At 38.6% G+C, this 17,786-nt stretch overlaps 1 protein-coding gene across 15 annotated transcripts in view; it reads left to right on the plus strand.

Annotated features, from left to right (window-relative positions):
- MBNL2 (muscleblind like splicing regulator 2) overlaps positions 1-17,786 on the plus strand; it is a 107,276-nt gene that overhangs the window by 19,719 nt on the left and 69,771 nt on the right. The gene's annotated exons all lie outside the window — the stretch shown is intronic.

Consider the following 17,786-nt stretch of genomic DNA (forward strand, 5'->3'; position numbering starts at 1 on the left):
TGATACCGTGCTTCCTAATTTTACTAGAAATTTCTGACTTTGAGGATTGTTTTTTTCTCTTCCAGGGAAGAAACACTTTTTTTAAAGTCAAATAATTTTCTCCCTTTTTTTTAATGAATATGGCTGTTACAAAGTTTTAGCAAAAAAGAACTAAATCACTTGTTTTAAAAATTGTTAGTATGTATTTTCTTTTTAGAACCTTTGATTGTGAAGCAAATTTGATATGTTTAATACAATGTATTATGGTTAACTAATGTGCACCAGTACTATGTAACTGGTCTGTAAACAGGCTGAAATTATAGCCTGAGGAAAGTAAAACTAATTTCAAGAGAATGTCAGTGCTGAAAACTAGTTCAAATAATAGAAGTATTAACTAATTGTTTGACTAATTAAACTAATCTCCTTATACATTATTAGCAAATGCAGTGACAGTTGTTGGTTATTGATATACAGAGTTCTTTTTAAAAAGTCTTCTTTTAAAACGAAACTTTTGGTTTTGTTTGGAGTAGAGGGTGCACGAGGAAAAAGAAGTTATGCAGCCCCTTTCTAGAATCTGCCAACTTCTTAATCACCACAATTTTTTATTATTCTTTTGTAATCGGGCCATTAAAACAGAGCTCTCTCTCCGATAATGCCGGTGATGTCAAGTTCTTAGTTCAGTATTTCAGGCGTGCTAAAAAAGGAAAAGTCTGGAGCTGTGAAGATTGAAGAGCATACCTAACAAGGGATTATATGCAAAATCCTTATAGCTAACACAAAGAAATACTAATTATGTAGGAAACTCTTTGTGCTACTGATGATTACTAAAGCTGTTGAGAACTGCCAGTGTGCAGTTTGCTGCTTCTGCAGAGGACTTGTAGGATTCCTGTAGTCATGAGTCTGGCAAAGGACCTGGTGGGCTTGTGATACCTGAAACTTTGCCAGTTAGAAGAGCTCAGCTGTAAACAAATTGACAAACGCGGAGGTTCACGCTCCTTTTATTATTTATTTTCTTCTTTTTCCTTTTTTTTATCCTCCCTCCTTTTTCACACGTAGATATATGTCCACAAATACATACACACATACATAATATATACACACTCATAAAAATACAGTTCTTCATCTTTGTGATTTTTTGTAATACAAAGACAATAGCTAATAAAGATGGTGGGAGGGATTAAGTGATACAGTTGCATAAAGAAGTGGATCAAGAAATAGGAACAGATGGTTTGTATCAGAGTCTATTAATTTTTTCTGGTTTAGATCAATGATTTTTTTTTTTTTTTTCATCAGTTTCTGAGTGGATGATAAACATTTTGGGAAGATCTAAGTATCATGCATTGCTGAACTCATAAATATAGACAAGGTCAGTCTGGAGGTTCATGAGCTGTAAAATCTTCTCTCCTGCAGGGAGTACAGCACCTCTGACAGTAGGCAGAATTAGAGAGTACAAGTAAGTAAAAATGCAGAAATGTTTTCCCATGGTAGTTTTATAGAAGGAGAAAGCTAGGATTTCATTAGAGATGCGCGCTTTTTTTGTTTGTTTGTTTTGGGTTTTTTTGTTTTGTTTTTGGTGTTTTTTTTTTTTTTTTTTTTTTTTGTTTTGGTTTTTTTTGTGTGTGTGGTTTTTTTTTGTTTTGTTTTTGTTTTTGTTTTTTTGTTTTTGGTGGGAATTCTGAAGGCGACTTTTCAGTAAGTTTTTTGTGTATGATCGCTTTTAAGAGGCCTGGCAAATAATTTTTTTGGGTTTTTTTAACTCTCTAGTGTTCACTCCTTTCCAGACTGAATACTTTTTAACTTGAGTTTCTGAGGAATTTTATGTCGTTGTTTTGGGTTTTTTCCCCCTACTGCTCTGTTATATATGCTTCAAGTATGTTGAATGGCTCAGGCCCGAGTCCCTAGTTTTCTAAATCTGTCATGATTTATGTACTTAGTAGGTGTCATGGGCAGTGTTTTGAACTTAGTCTAAAACTAACCTACAATTTCCAAGTGGCAAGATTTCCATTATTTTCCATTGTTCAGAAGGATGATATTTCAGTGTTGGGTTTCAGCATGCCAGGTTTGTGCCTTCAGTCTCCTTTGGCATCTCTCTGTGGGACACTCCTGCTAATGTCAAGGTGGGTAAAGTGGCTGCCTCCTAGGACAGCAAAGCCCCGTTTTAGTCTATTTAAATATTTTTTGTGTATTTCCTTCCACTTTTCAGTCTATCTGCAGTGCTGTAATCAGCAGCTATATGCATATTTCAAGCCTAGAGCTGCCTTGGTTTGTCAGCAGACCCCTCTGGCTGTGCCCCTGGCAGGACAGGCATGCTCACTGCTGGCAGGAGCATACCTCTGCACCCAGTTAATGATTCAGGACTTCAGCACTGCCTCGCTCTTATTTACTTAAAAGGCTGTGATAACACGTGTGGGATTTCTCTGTCGGCTGTGTTCACCTGTGGCACAGCATCCCCTGCTACAGCCTCTCTCTGCCGTGAGGAGACCAGTGCCAGCTTTCCCACCCTCATCTCCTCATCCCGTAGCCAACAAGTGGTGTGGCCTGGGGCACCTCCTCCAGCTGGCATGAGGCTTTTGCAGAGGAGGACGCCTGTGCGTGGGCTGCTGGTGCTGGGGATTGCAGTGCTGCAGTCCTTATTGGCATGCTGAACATGCTCTGCCAGCACGGCGCGCCGCTGTCCTGGAGTCTAGTGCTTGTCTTTAAAAACTTTTTTTCTTCATGTGGTTTTTCTGTTTGGTTTTTTTTTTTTTTTTTTTTTTTTTTTTTTTTTTTTTTTTTTTTTTTACCATTCCCTTGTGTATTTTAGCTCCCCTCTGCTAATGCTGGGAAATATTTTGGGGATGGATTACTTTATTGCCGTAATTTTAAGAGTTGGGGTGGTGGCTAAAAAACTCTTAAGATTTTCTCTGTCACATTGAAGATGGCAGGAAAGGCTTTGAAAGTGGCCCCACTGATGTGTTTATAAAGCCAGTGCACTTTCCACTTTCCCCCCCTCCTTTTTTTAAAGACCTCATTTAATGCTCAGGACTGTGCAGTGAGGCCACTTTCAAAGGCTTTAGTATCCACAGTAGCAGCTCTTTGAAGTGGAAATGCCAGCGGGGAACAAGCCTTCAGCTTAATCCTTGGTGTAAAAGGTCCTAAGTGGTAAGAAGCCACAACATCCCTCTTGGTGGGCGGAGCTGGAAAAAGATACCTGCAACTGAATCTGTATCCTGGACCTGGACCTCATCCGTGGAGCTAGAACTGGTTGGACCCTTCTGTAGCGCAGGAGGGATGCTCTCCCTCTCATCTCTCTGTTTTTTCACTCTGGCTCTCTCCCAGATTCTTTCTCCAGTTTCTTGAGGAGGAGGACACAACTGAGAGGTGAGAAAGTAAGGCCTGAGAGCAATTGTGTTTGTGCTTGGGTTTGTTTGCTCTCTCGAGTTGGTAAATCTTTCCTCTGGAGTCCAGAGACAGTGGCACAATCCATCTGCTGGTCCTTCTGGGCATGTGTCTGTCCAGTTAGGTTGGTGGCTTCGTGGTGGCCCCAGGTGTTTGTCTCCCCTTTGGCACAAGGAGGGTGAAGGAGATAGCGCTTTTTGGTCACCAGTGACTCATTTAAGTGCTCAAAGCTAGGTGGGATGAGTCTGTCATCTCTGAAATACATTCGTTTGAAATACGAGATGAAAGTGTTGAGTTTCTTGTGGTGGGGCTTGAAGGATCAGTGTGTCCCTATGGATTTGTAGGCCAGTCTTGGTTGCAGAGCTGGGCTGCTTGTAAGGAGCCGCCTTCCAAAAATGAGGAAGACAGAAGACAGCAGTGCCTTAACTGGCACGGGGCTTGAGCTAACAGGGGCGAGAAGCTTTTTGAGGAGGGCTTTCCTTCTCAAATAGTAGCCATTGTTGATTCTGGTGACTGTTTAGATAATCTGATTTTCTATTGAAAAGTTATTTTTGAACTTGTTGGTATTTTTGACCTTCGACACCTGCCATTTAACTTCACTCTTGTGCTGTTTGCTGTGTGCAAAAACAGCTGTCTTTTCCATGGCTTCCCCACAGGTAAATGACTGAACACTCCTTGCCTCCTATTCAAAATCTGGTCATCCTCATCATCAATCTATATGAATTTCATATGCTTTCTGTTGTCAAAACCTTGCTGTTTCCTCTTTGTACATGTAAGCCTTTCCACAGTGCTGAGAGTGTTTGTACTGTTCTCTCACTCTTTTATCATTCTAGAGTTACATCCTCCATGACTGTACACACTAGTGTAATCCTTTATTGTTTTCCTTTGATAGTGCCAAATGTTCTGCTGGTTTTGTACTCCATCAGCTGCTGAGTATTTTGCAGAAGTCTTCATCGAATTGCCTCTAACGTCCACATGATCTTTCCTCTATAGCAGTGTCTTGTTGGAACCTAGTGTTGTGTGTTTGCTATTCGTTATTGGTCTGTTTTTTCCCCTCACCTAGGCATTATTGTGCCTATCTTTACGTTAAAACTGATGTCATTTTATCACGCAGTGAACTCATGATAATGAGATCTTTTTGTAACTCTTCACAGTTGGCTTCAGGTATGACTTCGCAAAAATTTTATGTTAACTCATTGGTTATGGCTGTTGTTGCAAAGCAAAGAAGGAAACTCTCTTGGCAGGCCTAATTATGAAAATTACAGTATATTATTAGAAGTAAAACATGATATTTAATCTTGTGAGTTTGTTATGAGCTTCTGCTCTGACTTCAGTCTTCATATTGTCTGCAAATGCTTAGCACTTTTAGCTGGTCTTTTAAATTAAATTTCTTTAACATCCATGAGGCCTAAGTCATCACAGTAGCTGAGTTCCACAAAAATCATCAGGTTACAAGGATGAGATGATTAACTTGCTTTCATTTTGCTTAATTTTGAGCTTTTAGGATTTGTATTTCCTAGCTCTTCCGTACCATTGTCAGAATTGTACTCCTTAATGAAAACAGACAGTTGCTTGTAAACATACTTGTAGGTGATAAAGTTTTATGAAATGCGCTTGATGTTTTCATATTTCCAGTGAAATGGGCAAGAGATAGTTGTGCTCTAGTAGGGTTCTGTTCTTAAACTTGAAGATTCTTGTAATAGGAATCAATATAAGGTGGTGATGATTTGGGTGGGGGTTTTTTTTGTTGTTATGGGTTTTTTTGTTTGTTTTGTTTTGTCTTTTTTTTGGGGGGGGGGGTGGGGGGGGAGGAGGTGTTGTTGTTGTTTTCCTTAAAGAGAGATGAAATTAAAACAGACTCAGTAGTAATATTCTGCTTTGGTGAAGATAGCCACCTGTATCTCACCCATCCGGGTCTGCAATCACCAAAACATCAGCATACTTTTCACTTAGGGGAAAGGTAAATGTGATGGTTATAACCTTTGAAGTGCTTCACTGGAAGGTAAAAAATTATTTTCCTGAAATAGGGCATTAAAATTTGTGGACAGGTTTCTACTTTTCTGATTTTTATATGTGTGTATATATATATATATATATATATTTAATTTGTGTGGTTACTTTGACTCCAGTTTTGCAGGTAGCAAATTCAGGGTACATCATGCAGAATTATTCTTTGTTTTCCTGATGGACTTTGTTCATATGGTGAAAAAATATGGGACCTTAAATTGTGGATTTCTATTCAACATTACAGAACCATAATAATTAAATTGACCACTCCCTCAATATGTAAATTGAGTGAACTTTTTTAATAAGACAGCATCGAGCTGGAATACTACTGCATCTTTGATGTCGCTCTCTTTTCTGTCTTTTCAGTGTATAATTTTTGGGGGGGGTTGGGGTTTGCTTTTTGTTTTGTTTTGTTTTTTTGTTTTGTTTTTTTTTTTTGCCAAGGGCTAGTGGGTTTGGGGTGGATTTTTTGGGGGTTTTTTGGGGTTTGTGGTTTTTTGGTTTTTTTTGTGGGGGGGTTTTTGCTTTGGGGTTTTTTTTGGTTGGCTGTTTTGGGGGTTTTTTTGTTGGGATTTTTTCCTGTTTTGGGGGGGGTGGTGTTTTTTTGTAGCAGACAGTCCTTTTTAGTTTCTATAAAGTAGTACCATGGTTTCTGTTCTTTCAAGTTATGGACAGAAGGGTAGATGTGGAGAAGACCCATTCAAGTAGGTTTTCAGGATTTCTAGAACCTGTGCATTGTTATAAAGCAGTTATCTCTGTGAAAGCCAAATATTGGTAGTGCAAACTTTGCAGCCCATAAAGTTGCAGAGGATGACTAGAGGGCATAACTGGGTGGTTGTTGTTGTTGTTTTTTGTGGTTGGGGTGTTTTTTTTTTGTTTTTTTTTTTGTTTTTTTTGTTTTGTTTTGTTTTTTCCCCGTTTGGGTTTTGTTTTCTGGTCTGGTTTGACTTTGTGTCTCACCTGTTTTTTCCTGGAAATGTTGTATGAAATGGAAGGAGTTCCTGCCAGGTGTCAAGAATGGGAGCATGTACAGGCTGAAGGTTAGAAGTTGTAAAAGCTCTTATTTAAAAGCCAAGCAAATATTGCACTAAAATGAGGAACATTTAAAACACTTGTTTAAGTCATCTTTGAAAACTTGTTTTTGGAATAGAAATGTATGTAAGCATAGCAGCATCAGTCCACTTCTTACATTTATGTAGGTTTTTTATCTCTGAGTGGTGTTGATGATGCTACTTACTTGACCAAATCAAATTTAGTTTTTCTTTTTTGCTATTTGTTCACTTTGTAACACAGAAATTTTGACACTGTCTTTCAAAGATAGTATTGTATATTGAATTGATATTTGTTCATGGTTAAAGAAAGCTCTTAAGTTATGGTTTAACACAGAAGTTATGCAAGGCAATACATATTGTAAAGTGCAAAACAAAGTGTGTCTTTAAATATCCTTTTTCCACTAAGCTTGAACTACCACAAATGAATTAAGCTTCTGAAAAGGACAAAAATGTCGAGACTTACTTTTAACCAGTCCAAATTTTCCACTGCAATGTGAGCTGAAAACTGTCTCTTGCCAAAAGGCAGTTGCCTGTGCTCAATTGTCAGAAGCATCTCCATTGCTTTGGAAGTGCTGGCAAATGCCAGGCTGTGCTTACCTGCTCTGCCATTCCCAGCAGGACAGAGACATCTCTGCAATTACAGGTAAGCAGAGATAGTAGGAAAAGGTCTGGAGGAGGGCTCTGTCAAACCATATATAGGAAATGTACTCAGTTTTCACTGCAAAACATTGCAATTCATTGTGTGAAAGCATGAAAGCACTTGATTTTTCAACATTTTAAAGACTTTTTTTCTTTCCTACTTCTCTCTTCATAATAAATAGCTGAGTTAAAATAGAGGCTGTAATTTGAATATTGAGATAATGTTTGATTTAAGGTGGGGACATTCCTGGCTCTGAGACACAGACACAGACTGCCTAACCTGTCAGTATGGCTGCCTAAATCCATTCCCTTTTCAACTTTTAAGCTAAGAGAAATTAATGCAAAGACTCTATATATTGAAGCTGCTTTTCAAAGATACGGGCTGGAATTTTTGTTGTGGTTTGGGTTTTTTTTCCCTTACAGAAACCTGAATATAGTTTATGTCCTCTTACTGTTACAGACAAATGAACTATATATGTGGTAGAAAAATTAATATGAACTCATCCAATATCCTTACTGTAGGACAATAAACTTTCTGAGTTTATGTCTCTGTAGCCTTTCTGTGTTCAAGTACTTTATCTCCTTTTAGTTGTAAATTAAAAAAAAGGAAAAAAAAGAAGGTTATTCTTTAAAATGAAACTGAGTTGAAAAGTAACTTTCTTCAAGTGGCAACGGGTGGTGAGCTTTTTGGACTGAGGGAGACATGTTACACAAATCAAAACAACAGATCGATATGACCCATTTTTATTGGGTCAGTGCTTCTTAATTGGTGCTCAAGCAAAAGGGAAGGTCAGTAGCAGCACTGCACACCAAACCCTACATTCATCATCCTGGATCCCAGGGGGGGAAAAAAAAATAAATGTTTACTTGGTAGGCAATGTCTGCAGATGGTTATTGTGCACTTCTTCCAGTTGTAACTCTGTTATTTGCCTCAGGATTAAATAGAAGTATTCAAGACTTCCAGGAAAACAGACATTAACCAGAAGTTGCAAGTCATATGAGAAAAGCTCTTGTTGTCTTCGCTGCCACGAGCTGCCAAAACAATTTTAGGAGAAAAGCATTTTCTTTCTGAACTTGTGATAGCTATTTTACAACTGAATAGTGGTTCACTAAATGCAAATTTATTTTATTCCAGAAAAAATGAGTTTGCATTATGTATTGTCAAATACAACACAGGTAGCCTTTGAAGTTTTAAATCTTGGTTTTGTTTAGGGTTTTTGTTGTTATTTTCTTGTGGACAAATGCATGAATTTTGAAAATAAAGTTTCTTACTGTCGTCTTCACGTATAACATTATTAAATATTTTCTTTCTTCACCTTGGAGGACCAAAGATAATCTGGCAGGAAGCCATCTCTGTTTCCAACACACAAAGGCAACCTACCTTCAAAAGAGACCGATAGAAACCAACCTGTTAAATACTACTTTTTTTTCTTGAAGGCTATGGTAAAACCCCCATATCTGTTTTTTTCTTAACTGGGAAGGGTCTTTGTAAAAAATGGCTTTTAGTGGGAGATTTTAGTTGCTGTCTGAATGTTAGTATAAAAACACTACTTAAAAAATATAAAAATAAATCATCTTTGAAGGTACTTCTTAACTATCTGCCATTCTATAGGTGACTTTAAAGTTAGGTTGCTGTTCCATCTTTTTAACTGCTGTAAGATATGAAGTATTCTGGCATAGGCACCTAATCAGTCTTTGCAGTATGTCCTGTGAGATATTTAAGCAGTAAAGCGCTTGCATATATTCTTCATCATGTGGATTTCTTTAGTTTTGGAAGTAAATAAAACTGGTGTTATGTGTTAACGTGCACACTACTAATGGAGCAAAAGGGGAATTGAATCCTTGTGATAAAATGGACTCTGATGAAGGCTTGCTTGGGCAACCCTCTGAGTACTAAAGACACTTACTGAGGATTTCTTTTCCCTGCCAAAAGCACTTTGCCATTGTGATAAGTTGCTTCTTCCAAAATGTGTTTGAGATGCTTGTGAAATGCTCTGGTAGAATGCAAGAGTGCCTTGCTTAGGCTCCTTTCAGCAAGCTTTCAGATTTTCTTCCCTCTCCATTGTGTTGCTAAGAAAGATCCCTACTTCTGGGAGTGTTCCTAGGTGATGCAGCTTGGGTTGCAGAGGAAGGAGTCTTGATGTTTCTTCCTCTTGTGGTAAAAGTGGTTTTAAAAGTCTTTTTCTCCAAGCTCCACTTGTGCTGGAGCTTTTAGCTTAACACATCCAGGAGTACTGGTAAAACAACACAGATTCTCTTGAAGGCTTTTGTAATCAGTCGTCTTACTCCCCAGCTCCAAATGTGGTTTTCAAATTTTTGCAGATCTCCAAAGAAGTCCTGAAGTGTTTTCATCCATATCCATATCTCCTCTCTTGAGAGTCTGTGCTTTTGTCAACAATTTTGAGAGCCAGTCAGGCTTCCTCTTGGTATCTTACTTTTCATGCACGTTATAAAGAGCATTTCTGACAGTGCAGCATTTGAAAAAGGGGTTGAGGAAATCCATGGAATCAAAATTCAGCGATACCTATTAAATACAAAGACATCAGTTACAGGTTGTTGGGAGAAAGTTCATGGAAATTATCACGCTCTGCCTACCCTGGTTCTGCGCTCTTCTGAAGACATCTAGTAGTGTAACCCAGTCACAGGCTGCATTTTGGGCAAGATGGACTATTTGGCTGATCTGCTAAGGTCATCCTTGTGTCTGTTGTTATCCTGTACTCAGTTAAAAGGTGGAGAAAATGGCAGAAGAATGAAGGTATTTTATCTCAGAACAGTGATGCTGCTTGAATTTAGTATAGGAAATCTGTTCAGCAGACTGGGTTTAGCACTTAAGAGACAGTCGGAGTTAACAACATTAGGTAGTGCTCTTGCTGCCCTCGCCTCAGGAGTTTGGTTTGGATGTGCCATCCAGCTTCCCAGAGCTGGATAATTTGCTGGAGAATATTATTAATAATGCTTTTGGCAGTCTTAAAACATATGCAGCTTGTGAATTCAACATGTCATTAATTTATATACAGTCCTTGGTTTATTCAGACTTATCCTTGTCTTTCAGTGCAAAGGGATGCTTGTCACATAAGGGATGTTTGTCACATAAACAAATACCTCAGCAAGATTTTCTGCCTTCTTGGCTTAGAGCAAAACTGGGCTAGAGAAAATAAAAAAATTGACAACAGCCTGAGCTCTTAGATTGTGCTCCTGTGTAACAGCATGTTATCAGTCCTTTGGCAGGTGAGAACAGTCATTTGATCACATGTTCCCTCCATGCCAGTCTATAAAAATTTCACAGTACATAAGCACACTTTCCTATAAATATTTTACAGTCCTGAAAAAACATAAATACAATGCATGTTTGCAGCTGAGTGTGAGTGGAAGCTCCTAATGTACTGGGGTACTCTTTCCTGGGGAATTGGGTTTGATTAATAGCTATTACGTGCTGCACTCTGCCAAAAGCAAAACATTTGTGTCCACAAGAGGCCAAGTGATAACGTCATTGCTGCCGGGGATGATTAACTCTGCTTGCTGAGGCACAGAAACAGAAATTGCTTTTGCCCTCTTGTCAAAGTGGGAACAGAATTTTGTGTATGAAATTCATACACCTAGAGGATAAAATCAGGTTAATTTGGACTTAGAAGGTGTTTAAGTTAAAAACTGTTAGAAGGTACAATCCAAGAGAGGAGGAGTAGAATAAAAACAGAAGTAGTTTGCTAGAAGAAGAAAACTCTTTTCTGCAATTGCATTTTAACTGAAGCATAATAAGCATTAGTTTTTCCAGCATGACTTCGAAGCATTTTGGTATAGAAAATACTCTTGTGGGGTGTAGTCATCCACTGACCTAAAGTTCAGCAGAAATATTTCACAGTCCATTAGCAAAGTAGTACAGTGGGTTGCTGAAAAGGTCCCAGGCTGCATTGGTTTTTTCACAGTCAGTGGTACACCTTCCTCTTCACCTACTTCCCCAGGGACAAAGGACATTAGTGTTATTATATTGTAAAGCCAGCTTCAAAGGGAAGCGGCAGGTTTTAACAAGAAGCTCATTGCCATACTGTAAATAGTGGGGGACATACTAAAAAGCCTGAACCTGGCACATGAGTGATCGTGACAAGGAAAATATGGCTCATTTAGCAAAACTGATTTGAAGGTCATGCTCAGTTTAAATAAAGCAGACTGGTGTTTTCTAGTCTGTCCCTGGACTTCAGTCAGCTTAACTAAAATAGTTAGGATTGTCCCTGTGTAAAGTGTTCATCTGAATTACAGTTCATGAGTATTCATTGCTGGTTGTATAACAGGCAAAGAGATGTTGCAATAGTTGATCTCCAAGTCAAGCAAATAAAACAAATGATGTTTTTTTTATAAGTCCTGACACTTCTGACTTCAGCTGGTTCTTGTTGAATTAATACATGACCCAGGATTAGAATTTTAGTATTTTTGGCTACCAGCCACCTGATCAAGCAAATGGGCTGCTTCCTTGATATGGCAGTTCTGGCTTCTTCCTCATTTGCGCAGTACTGGTTTCCTCAGTGCCACATGGGAGCTGTGTAACATCTTAAAGTGGAAAAAAAACCCTGAAAATTATTAAAGAAATACTGGTAAGTTTAGTAAATTTCAAATTTTTAGAAGAAAATGCATTGATCATGATCTACTGTAATTGAATGGCTCTTCTTAAAAACGTTATGATGACAGAAAAATTTCTCATTCATATTTTTCATCAAAGAATGGATGATGTTTCAGGAACATCTCTCCTATTTTCTCTTGTTTCTTGAATTTAGGGATTTTTATTTTTGTGACTCCACAATAGTTTGGAGGAAAGCCAAAAGTTTGATTCTGGTTTTAGTGCTGTCTTTTTACGTAACTGTGCAGACGCTACTAAACTACTGTGCATTGTCCAGTCTTACTAGATATCTAGTATAAGGGTACATATAAAAAGGTGAATATTAGAAATTGGTTTAAAGAGAAGAACACAAAGTACTTCAAACACAAAGTGGCATAGTACTCACTGCTGAATGATACCTCTGTACTGTCGGATCACTTCTTGTTGTGTTTCCCAGGTTTGGAAAGCTGATGGGATGAGAAAAGCCTATCCACCACAGGAGAATCTCCTGCATGTTCTTTCTTTAAGATGTAGTTTATTCAAATGTGATTAACAAGCATGCTGACTGTCACATTATTTGTAAAATTGTTTTATTTTTTATTTAATTCATGTTGGCATCTTTTAATGTAGGATCCTCTTTGTATTGGCTAGTGGGGGTTCTTACACAATGAGGCTTAAATTAGCATGTGGTGCCTGAGAGCCTGCCTTGCTTTCCAGAGACAGGGAGCGTGTCTTGGGGCATACAACACTGCAGCTAAGGGAGCTTGCAAAGAGGAGCCAGACCTGCTGCAGCTGGGGTGCCATGTCCTGCCTGCTCTGCTCCCCACTCCATCAGGAGTGGGACATGAGCAGGTGGCCATGTCTCTGTTACAGAGTTGGCCGGCACGTGTAAGGCAGGGGGGCATTATGCTGCTGTGTTGTTCTGTACCTGATGAGGCAGATCAGAACAGATCCAGCTGTAGCCTGGGATTAAGTTGCAGTCTTGCTTTCCTCAGCAGGGAGCTTGGGGGAGCTCAAGAGAATTTCACAGGGGAGTCAAGGAAATGGCAAGTAGCTAGAATTTAAAGCAACAGCGGAGTGAGCTTGTGGGGTTGCGGCTGTCTCTAGTGGGCAGCTTATCGTTTGTTTGGTGGCCTTGAATGTTATTTAAAGCAAAAACAGTGGGGGAATAAAAAGGACATTTAAGAGTGTAACAATGAGATTTAGTTGAAAAAACGGAAGCAAAGTTGTACCGTCTTTTGGACTAAAGCACCCCAGTGTCTCCTAAACATATGTCTGTGTCCTGAATGATTTGAAAGTGGAGTCCACTTACAATACAATACAGCTGCAAACTAGGGTATGACTTAGTGGGATTTGAATACCCTTACCTGGAATAAGGGTGAAGGCTTGCTAGTTGTCAAGTCTTTGAATATATCTGTATTTTCATTGTGAATGTTCAGGATATGTAACTTGATCTGTCTACAGAAGCATTCCTATGTGTTAAACTTATGCAGGGAATCTTTCCACTGGGTTTTTTCTGTAAACATAGTGAAATGCAAAGCAAGTTTCCTTTGCAAATAGGTCAACTGCTGAAGAAGCATCAGCTTTTTGAAGGAACACAGTTCTTGTCAGTAGTCTGAAGGTGCATCTGTAGAGTGGGACACATTGGTTAATCTGTGTTTTCAGATGTCCCGAGGCATCTGGAGGTGGTTGTGTTTGGTTCCACATCATCTGACCCAGGTAAAATCACTGATTCAAAACTAATAAGTCCAGGCTGAAAGAAGTGGCTAAACTATTTATTTCTTAGAGGTCAGGTTTTTTCCTGAACAAAAAGGAACATCGTGAGGATCTGAGTTAAAGTAGTATGTCGTCAAGACATTGCTGGCTTGTGAACTTGTGCTGTGGAGTGTGAAGCTAGTGATGCTTATGGTTAACACTGTCTAAGCGTAGAGAGCCTGTTCTCTGCTGCTTCCAGCTTCCAGCTAGACCTTAAAATTTTGACATGAAATTCTTTGGGCCTAGTGTCTCCTGCAGGGTCATTGTTATTGTTTCTTTGTTAAAAAGTTCCTGAAATTGTAAGACTATGAACATGATTTTTTGGGAGAAAACAACATGAGTTTTTGTTTATGTGTAAATGGATAAAAGCTGTAGCAGCAACCTGCTTTGGGCCAAAGACTAAAAATTGTACGGTATCATTTCCCTGGGGTTAGAGAGTTCACCTTGGTCTTCCTGAAAAAAAATCTCACATTTGGCGAAGAAAACAGTTTGTCTCTGAAGAGTGCCAGTATATGCATGCTGGGTTTGAAAACTAAGTTCTCAATACATTGTCTTGGCATTGAAGTATGCAGCAGGTCAGTTTTGGTGGCTGTAGATAGGTCCTGAAGATGAGTTTTTTTCCCACCTGAGTTCATGTGTGTAATTGAATTTGGGCAGCAGTCAGTAAGTCAACATGTTTCTCCTTGCTAGTGACCTAGAGAAGTCTCACCTTGCTTTCACAGCATAGTAAGTCTTTGGGGTTTGGGGGGTGTTTCGGGTTTTTTTGCTTCCTTGTTTTTAAAACAGAGCATTGTTTAAAAATTATCAGACCTGTAAGACTAAGTATATTTGGTACATCTCTTCTATCTGGGAAATAAGAGTTTATATACTTCAAACTGTACGGTCCCTTTTAAGTACAACTGAGAGTTTTCTAACTTTTTAATTCTTGAGTTTCTGGTAAATTTATAGGAGAAATATAGAGATCATGTTGATAAATTTTGACAGTAGGAGCAACAAATTGACCCCCAGTGTTGACATCTCTTGCTGAAGATTTTAATGTGATGAATGTTTAAACCACAAAAAGTGTAAAACTCTTTTAACACCTTTTGAGTGGATTGAGTGGTTCCTCTAGAGATCTGTGGTGAGACCATGTAGAAGACTGTGTTCCTTCACTGGAAGTCATCGCCTGCAGAGATGACTTTTGAAGATGAGGTCTTTGCTCATTACTACATGTTACCCACTGAAGCATGAATACATCATGTCCAGGAAGTCTCAGCTTCACTATTAGACAGATACTGCATAATCCATTGCCACATGATCTGTCTAAGTAAAACTACTCATATTTTGTAGATAGCAGGAGCTCCTAGTTTCCAGGTGAAAGATCCAACTGGTTTGTAATAGGGCAGGGCTTTGTATTCACTTGCAATTTCCAAAGATGAGGCTATCTGCCCCATATTTCTCTGAAACTTTTTCTGTGGACTTCTAAAGTCTGTGTACTTTGTCCTGTTTAATAATTAAAAGATCTTTTTTTCTTAACTGTAACAAAGGCCTTCTACTCCTATGCCTTGCTCGCTTTCTGCGAAAGGGAGGTGATGCTTATCCTAAAAGGGATCTAAAGCTAAATAGCTTTTACAAATACATGTCCACGAATTTCATTTCACTTGAACTACGAAAATTTGCATTTTTAAGTGTGCATTCTTGATCAAGTCCATTGATTCAATTGTGTGAGAGACTGAAAATAAATAATAATAGTTGTAAAAAGACAAAAAGAATTTGTTCTTGAGTACTTCCTTCATTTTCAGTAAGAATATTTTGCAGCTCAGCTGTTTGTTTGTAAGTTTTGATAGTTTGTTTAGCTATAGTGGGGAGTGTTGTCTTGAGTTGGGATCATTAATGATAATGACAACAAAACAACTAAACAAAACCATCAAGCAGACAAAACCATCTGCCAGGATAGGGGACACTTGATGCTGAGGGCTTTATGCCAGTGAGGTACCATTGGTTTTGGCAGGACAGCTACCTTCAGCTGATATGTTGGGACACAATTAGAAATAATGGGAAGAAGAGCAGAGTTTGCATTTGCTGGAGCCACTGCTTTTCTCCAGATGGGTGGGTTTTGCAACACAAGGTCAGGTTAAGCTATAATGCTAATAATGGCATGTGATCTGGCAAGCATTTTATTGAGGATTATTATTGTTGTTATATTTTCTTATGTAAATTCCATTCTTTTCCTTTATTTACTTCCCTGTTTACACTAACCTCTGGATTTTTCCCTGTAACTACAGTCTCTTCTGTTTTCCTTCTAAAATTTCTTCCTGTCCCTCTCTCTTCCAGTGTTCACAAACTTTCTCCATCTTTCTTCCATTTCCTATGAAGTCTCTCCCTTCCTTTCTGTTTCACAGCCAGCCATTTCCTTTTCCCACCTTTCTCTCCCATTTTTTACTTCTCTTGGGCACTTTCTTCGTATGTTGAATTTTACTTTTCTTGGCTTCTCCCATAATTTTATTCCTTGCTTTGTCTTTTCTCTCCCTTCTCCTCGTTTTGTGTCCCTTATGTTCAGGTTTTCAGGGTGGCATCTCTTCCTTCATCCTGTTGGTGCAGGTGAAGGGCAGAGGAGGTATGACAGCTGCCTAGCCTGTGGTTGTGAACACGTAGGTCACGTAAGTGCTAGGGATGAAGCATTCCGAATTATCCTCATCATGTTTGTATTTGTCTCCTGCTGAAGGCATGGCCTCCTTCAGAAAGGACTCAGTTCTTTCTCCTGAGTGTGCAACAGTAGAAACTCCTGAGGCACTTGAGATGTCTGGTGCCACACTGATGACTCTTGAGAAATCAGGTGGCATTGTTATGTTTGACAAGATGTGGATTTTTGAGACAAACTTTTCATGCTTCCCTTTCTTTAGAAAACCTTCATGTAGCATGAGGGTAAGAAATAGGATGATAGTGTGTTTCACTCTTCTGCTCTCCAACCTTAAATGCTTTTTGGTATGAATTCTTGCTGTAGTCTCACAAATCCTGTATGTGATTCTGCTGGGCACTTATTTTTTAAAAACCATGGCTACTGCCATTTCTATACTGTGTGCTGTTTGCTTTGCTGCCAAATGCTGTGTCTGTTTTTTTTCAGTCTTAACACCTACTACTTGAGAAACAACTTTGTCAATTTTATGGTGTGCAGCTCTGCAGAGTATTACTACTTGTGACTTTCAGCAGTGTGCGGTATAACATTTACCCTTTTCCCAAAATTTCCATCTGTCTCCTACATCTATTACTGAAAACCGTTAGTGACATTTCTGAATTGGAATGTGTGGCTCTAGGGAGAGTATTTCCTCTTTTACATTTAGCCAGCTAAATCATCAGCCCAACAAGCTATCAGCTCAACAAGCCCTTGTGGAGAGGCTCTTCTTGTCTTTCCTCCTCTCTTTCCTTTTCATCAGTTATGAGTATTTTTTCACCTCTTTGTATGCTTTTAGCTTAATCTCATTCTTCATTGATGCTGTCAGACAACATTGATGGAATATTTAATTTGAGGAGTTTGTAATTTATGTACTGCACTATAATTGCATAGAATTATTTCAAAATGTATTTATTCTCTTGTGCCTTCTTGTTCTTTATGACCAAGTAAAGCTATCTAAGTGTCATCCAGACCCATCTTATTGTACATTAGAATTAAAACTCAATTTTTGAGCAATTAGCATTTATTCATGCTAGCAGTAGGACCTTCTGGTGTAGGTATTGGTCACATACTACCCCTTCTGGTAGTATTGCTAAGCAGCAGAAAAGCCTTTTGATGTGAAGACCTGAAGTCAGAACTGGGATCTGATCCTGCATCTGGGTGTGAGTAATTCTTATTCGACTAACAATACTGACTTCAATTAAGACCAGTGAATCCAAGCACGGAATGGTAATTGTTCTGACATGGAAAAGCTGACAGTGTTTTTAGAACTATTTTTATTGACGTATTTTAAAATCTCACTTTTTCCAGTCCTTCCCCTTTTCTTTTTTTTTGCACAAAAATAATCCATCTACTGTTTCTCGCTGGTACTTGCAAAGTAAAAGTTGTGTTCCTTTGAAGCTGAGTAGAAGGAAACATCATGTTCATGGTTTCACTGTCTGTGTATAAAATATAGTTAGTGGTTAAAATCTTTTGTAATATCTAACCCTTTGATTTTCAGATCTGTTTTTCTGTAAAATATCCTAGGTATTTTATGGTCCCCAGATAGTTTAAGTGCCATATTGGAATCTGAGGTTTTGATGCTGAAGGATGTATTTGCAGAAGTACACAAAGGCTAATTAAATCAAAAGAATATTTAGATAAAGACTGCCTCATATTAGAAAGGACTCATTGGAGCATGATGACTTGGTGGTTGAGCCCTTTCATGAAGCCTTTATGGAACAACCTCTAGGTTAAC

This window comes from Hirundo rustica, chromosome 2 (genome assembly GCF_015227805.2).
Source record: "Hirundo rustica isolate bHirRus1 chromosome 2, bHirRus1.pri.v3, whole genome shotgun sequence".
In the NCBI taxonomy this organism is placed as follows: Eukaryota; Metazoa; Chordata; class Aves; order Passeriformes; family Hirundinidae; genus Hirundo; species Hirundo rustica.